Consider the following 6,000-nt stretch of genomic DNA (forward strand, 5'->3'; position numbering starts at 1 on the left):
TTTTTATAAAAAAATAATGTCGTATGAAAAAATTATTAACGTTTAAAAAATCATGGGAAGGATCTAGATTCCTACTTTGGCCGTCTACGAGACTTGCTGTTGACGAAGGGCACAAGTCAAGATATTCAATACATCTAGGATCCGATGAAATATATCAAGATCTAAAAGAATACTATTGATGGCCTAATCTGAAGGGAGATATTGTGAGCTATGTTGGGAAATGACTAACTTGTGCAAAGGTCAAGGTTGAATACCAAAAGCCGTCTGGCTTATTACAGCAACCCGAGATCCCCATTTTGAAATGGGAACATATATCAATGGATTTCATCACAAAAACTACCACGGACCTCTCGAGGTCATGACATGATTTGGGTTATCGTCGATCGATTAACCAAGTCAGCTCACTTCTTGCCAATTCGCAAGAAAGACAGTACAGAGAAGTTAGCTGAGCTTTATCTCAAAGAAATAATAGCACGTCAAGGAGTAACTATTTCAATAATCTCGGAATCGCGATGGTCGCTTTGTGTCAAGAATATGGCAATCATTTCAGGAATCGCTTGGATCTCGTTTGGATCTAAGCACATCATTTCATCCGCAAACCGATGGACAAAGCGAACGAACCATCCAAACGTTGGAGGACATGCTTCGCGCCTGTGTGATGGATTTGGGCGGAAACTGGGATACTCATTTACCGCTGGTGGAGTTTTCCTACAATAACAGTTATCACACAAGCATTAAAGCCGCCCCATACGAAGCACTATACGGACGGAAGTGCCGATCACCGCTGTATTGGGCGGAAGCAGGAGACAAACAATTCATTGGCCCTGAACTAGTCCAAGAGACTACTGACAAGAGAGCAAAGATACTAGACCGTATCAAAGCGGCTCGTGACAGATAAAAGAGCTACACGGACAGAAGACGTAAACCATTATCCTTCAAGGTTGGAGACAAAGTCTTACTGAAAGTCTCGCCTTGGAAAGGCGTAGCTAGATTCGGGAAACGCGGAAAACTAAACCCGGGATACATTGGGCCATTCGAGATTCTAGAAAAGATCGGTACCGTCGCGTACAAGTTGAAACTGCCAGAAGAACTCAGTAATGTAGACGACACATTTCATGTGTCAAATCTCAAGAAAAGTCCGACCGTTGATACAGTTATCATTCAAGCGGATGAAATTCATGTAGACGACACACTCCAGTTTACCGAAGAACCCGTTGAGGTAGGACTGGAAATTCCACAAGACAAGGAGAAGTCGTATCAAACTAGCCAAGGTCCGCTGTAATTCACGTCACGGACCCGAGTATACCTGGGAACGTGAAGATCAGATCAACGCAAATTATCCCCACTTGTTCGAGAAGACTCCTGCAAAGGACGGCTCAACTTCAATTTCGGGACGAAATTCTTTTTAACAGGGGGAGAATGTGACAACTGGCAAATAACCAATAATTCCGTACAAACTAATCACTATTTTATTTACATAATCTCATGCATTTAGCGTAATTTAATTACGTAACTGTGTCATAAAACAGATAACAGTGTTAGGACAGGAAAACAATGCTAAAACATATGTTGGTTTTCATCGTATTGCGAAACCAATCAAACAATGTCCTAAAAAAATTGTTGGTAGAAAGTGCCACGTGCACTATTCACGGTTACACTATTCATGCCAGCAAACCGTGAAATCAGACCGAAACACTGAAAAACGACACTCGGATAACATAACTGAGTCCATTTATATAAGAAAACATTATTATGAAAACACATCTTGCAAAGAAACGAGACTTTCTGGTATAACGCCCTAACCTCAAAAATGTCCGTTTCGGCTTAAAATATAGCATTTTTAACGCGTCTGAACCTATAACAAATCATTTCCGGGACTTAGGAATAACGTTAATTGATGAAAAACATACTAAAACAATAAGATGATATCAACGGAATGTTCATAATCACAAGTTTCCGGCGTTACGTCGCTATGCACTAAACTAGTCCGGTAGCGACTCGACGAACTAGTAGGCGACATTTTTGGTCACGAAATAAGCAAACGAAGAATCTAGCGAGCTAGTTAAGCTAAATTTGGGACTCGGAATCACTTCATACAACTTTCGGATGCAAGAAAACAACTTACGGAAAATCCTTATCGGTACGACATAAAAACATCGTAGGTGAACCGGCGCTTAACCGGGAACCGTTTAAACTAGTTAAACACTATTTTTACTAGTTTAGTGAACTAATTAATAATAATTTTGGTTCCGAATCACTAATTACCCTCTAATGGCGTAATTAAACCCCTAATCACCGAACTCCGCTTAATGACTAAAACATCTATTTTTTAGTAACTTTTTATAAAAAAAAATAATGATATACCCCCCCCCCCCATGTATGGGGATTTGAAGTGGGTCCCACCCACAAGATTTTTGTTGAAAAACTAAGGATTTTATGTATGGTGAGTATGATGGAAGTAATGTTGCAACACTTGAAAAGATGTAAAGACCATCTTATCATTTCACCATTTTTCATAACAACATTCAACAACCAAAAACCTTCTTGTGAACCTCTTAACTCACGGCCACAAGAACACCCACAAGTCTCCCCATTTTCAACCAATAAACTCCACATTTTTACCCTACTCTAGCCATTACAAGAACATATAAGCATGGGTTAAGCATGAGGAGCATTTAGGGAGTTCTTGGAGGCCTAATTTTTCTCTCAATCTTCTTAAACATCAAGTGCAAAGTTGTAAGCTCTAAAACCATCATATTTAAGCTTCTTAATACTAGTATTTATTAGAAGTACAAGTTGATCATCTTGTAAATAAAAAAAAAATAATCAAAAACCCTAATCTCAAAGCTAATAATCTACTAATCTAAACTTATTATGTGGTTATTTGAGTAGATTAGTGTATCTAGTTGATGAAATCATGTTCATTACATTAATTTTATTAATATTAGTGATTTAAAGTTTATGTTTATGATGATCTTGTTAGTAGATTAATGTAGTGTTCAAGACTAGTGTTCATCTTGCCATGATGAACCAAAAAAAAATGTGATTTAAACATGGTTATGTTTAAATCTTGAAAGATCATCATCCTCACTTTCATGAACTAAATACATAATTTTTTTATTACATGAAGAAGCAAGTGTTTAAATGGATTTAAAACCTAGTTTTAAAAGTTTAGTAAAGTTTGATTTCACAAAGTTAAATGAAAAAAAAGACTTGTTTGTTATAAAAAGACACCATAAAAAGGTCTCATCTTTGTGTGAAAAGCATATATATGTAAGTTCATGAAATGTGGAGGTTATGTTGTTAAAGTTACATATTTGGAGGAAACTTGATCGATAATGGTGATTTGGTAAATTGATTATTGATTTAAACGCGTTTTTATAACGTGGGAAACGTCATAGTTTTAGGGGAAACTATGGCGAATTTTTCTAAAAATCTAATCGCGATTAAGGAGGGGATTAAAGGGTGATTAACAATGTTAAACGCGATTAGTGGTCATAAACGTCATTTTGGAAACTCTAATGAGGATATTTAAGTCTTAAATATTTAATAAGTTTATGGACTAAAACTTACTCTTTTACAAAAATAAATGGTTAAAAGTGTAACCATATATGTATATATAATTTTTGGTGAAAAAATTATATATTTTCGGAAACTTGCTAAGTGCATGTAATATGTGCTATATATGTGTATGTATTAGATACCTATAGGGTGATCAAAATAAATACACAAACATGTTCCTACATGGTCCAAGAAATGCTAGTAAAATCGGACAATTAAATAAAATGGCCGAAATGGAAATACATAACACTTGATGACGACAAATTGGGCGTATCGACATCGTGAACAAAATACTAAAAAGTCGAGTCTAAAATAACATATTTGAGACATTAAAACGAGCACATATCTAAACGATTGATAACAAGAATCCGGAAAGTCGAAAACTAAACAAATTACCAAGTATTTTTCATAGGAAAATGAACTTATTTAAAGTTTACTACTTGGTAACATTTTGGTAAAATTTGAAAGATCATGTTAATGGACTCATAAAGTTAGAATTGGGCGTATCAAAGCTAGTAATGGGCTAGGCCCAAATTCCTTAATACATGGGCTCGGCCCAATAACAATAAAACATGGGTTAGGCCCAATAACATAGATGACATGGGCTCGGCCCAATGACATGAGCAAAGGCTCAGTGACATGCGTGCACTACACGAGAACGTGTGAAGAACGAAGCCGATCACACATAAGTCAATACACATAGAATACATGAATACGCTTATGAATTCAATATGTATAGAATATATGTATATACATAACAATCGAGCGAGTGACTATCAACGCTCTAAAATACAAAGTTGTTCCAAAGATAACAAATGTGAACATAATAAAGAATTCAAGATGAACAACTTGTACGAGGTCCGAAAAACCTAGTGTCTAAAGAGATTAGTACACATGTAGGTTATTGACACGTACGGACGCTCACTTCGATATCATAGTACACGGAACGCAAACTTGTGAGTTCATGACCCCTTTTCTCTTAACTGTTTTCGGATTTATAAATCTCGGGGGTGAAATACATGTTACATATGTTTCAATGGTATGATTTGGCTATGAAATGAACTATTAGATCATGTGAGCATAGGCTGAAACTGAAATGCCAATAACTCTCATAAGAAACATGGACAAAGGTTAGATCTAACGGGTACGGCCGAGCCCCACTCATGGTCCATTTGTGACTACTTAGAGTGCTTTTGTGTCCCAGTCGAGGTGATTCGACAACGGTCAAGGGGATTTGACACAGTCAAGGTGATTTGACACTGTTAAGGTGATTTGACACAGTCAAGGTGATTTGATACAGTCGAGGGGATTCGACACAGCCGAGGGGATTCGACACTAATAATAGCCCACTCGGGTTGGGTACTCCCTATGTTTTCACATATATTAATGTCCTTGCAAAACATTAATTGATCTATTCATAGACGCTTTACATACTTGTTTTCAAAGGAATCTCTCAAATGTTTACAAGTTAATTGGAACTCATATAAAACGCATGAACTCGCTCAACTTTTGTTGACTTTTTAAAACTACATGTATTTCAGGAAACAAGTCTTGAGCCGGTGATACATGATTCGATGCAATGATTACCTTTCTTACGTCACACGCAACACGCTTCCGCAACTAGCAGGGTGTGACATCAAGATCCTACATACTAGTGTTTAATACGTTGGAGATGGAAGTTTAGATAGTTAAAACTGATTAAGTAAGAATTTTGGCAGCATAAGGCTTAGTCAACACAATTTTATTTATACTAAAAGAGTTTATATTGTTAATCACAGGAAGACAACGAGTGTGTTTGATCTCCTCTAAAATCTAACTATTCTAAAACTTATCTATCCTAATGCTAACGCATGTAACTTCTATATAGAGTCTAAAATTCATACGTTGGGAGCTTCAACGCATGACACAAGCATTAGTCAATAATTAACGTGTGATTCATACGTTGTACATCACACAACGTATGTCACATGTCAAACTCAACACTCGTCGGTTTCCTATCTAACATGTACATATATAACACACACTCTGTCTAGCCTATTCGCACAGTAATAAACACACACATATGCACTAAAAGGAGAAAAAGAGTATAAAAATGAAACCTTACAGGAACTTTGAGGGCTTCTACATTCGTGCTTCAGTTACTTGTATAACACACAACTCGGTTTTAAATAAATTTATGTCAAAACATTGTTAAAAAAAAACAAGTCGCAATTGTACATTCGAAATTTTATAAAACAATATATTTTAATAGTTTCTAGATGAAAAAAAGGTAAACGTGCCACGTTTGATAGCCTGGTTGGCCTAAAAACCAAATGGAAAGTTTAGAGTGTTTTTTTATATAATCTATATAAAGCAATATTTTCATGACCGGACCGAACGACGAACCGGTGTCCTTACCGGCCCACTGGTCGAACCGGTTGAACCGGATTTAGAACTGGA

Source organism: Helianthus annuus, chromosome 13 (assembly GCF_002127325.2).
Source record: "Helianthus annuus cultivar XRQ/B chromosome 13, HanXRQr2.0-SUNRISE, whole genome shotgun sequence".
NCBI lineage: Eukaryota > Viridiplantae > Streptophyta > Magnoliopsida > Asterales > Asteraceae > Helianthus > Helianthus annuus.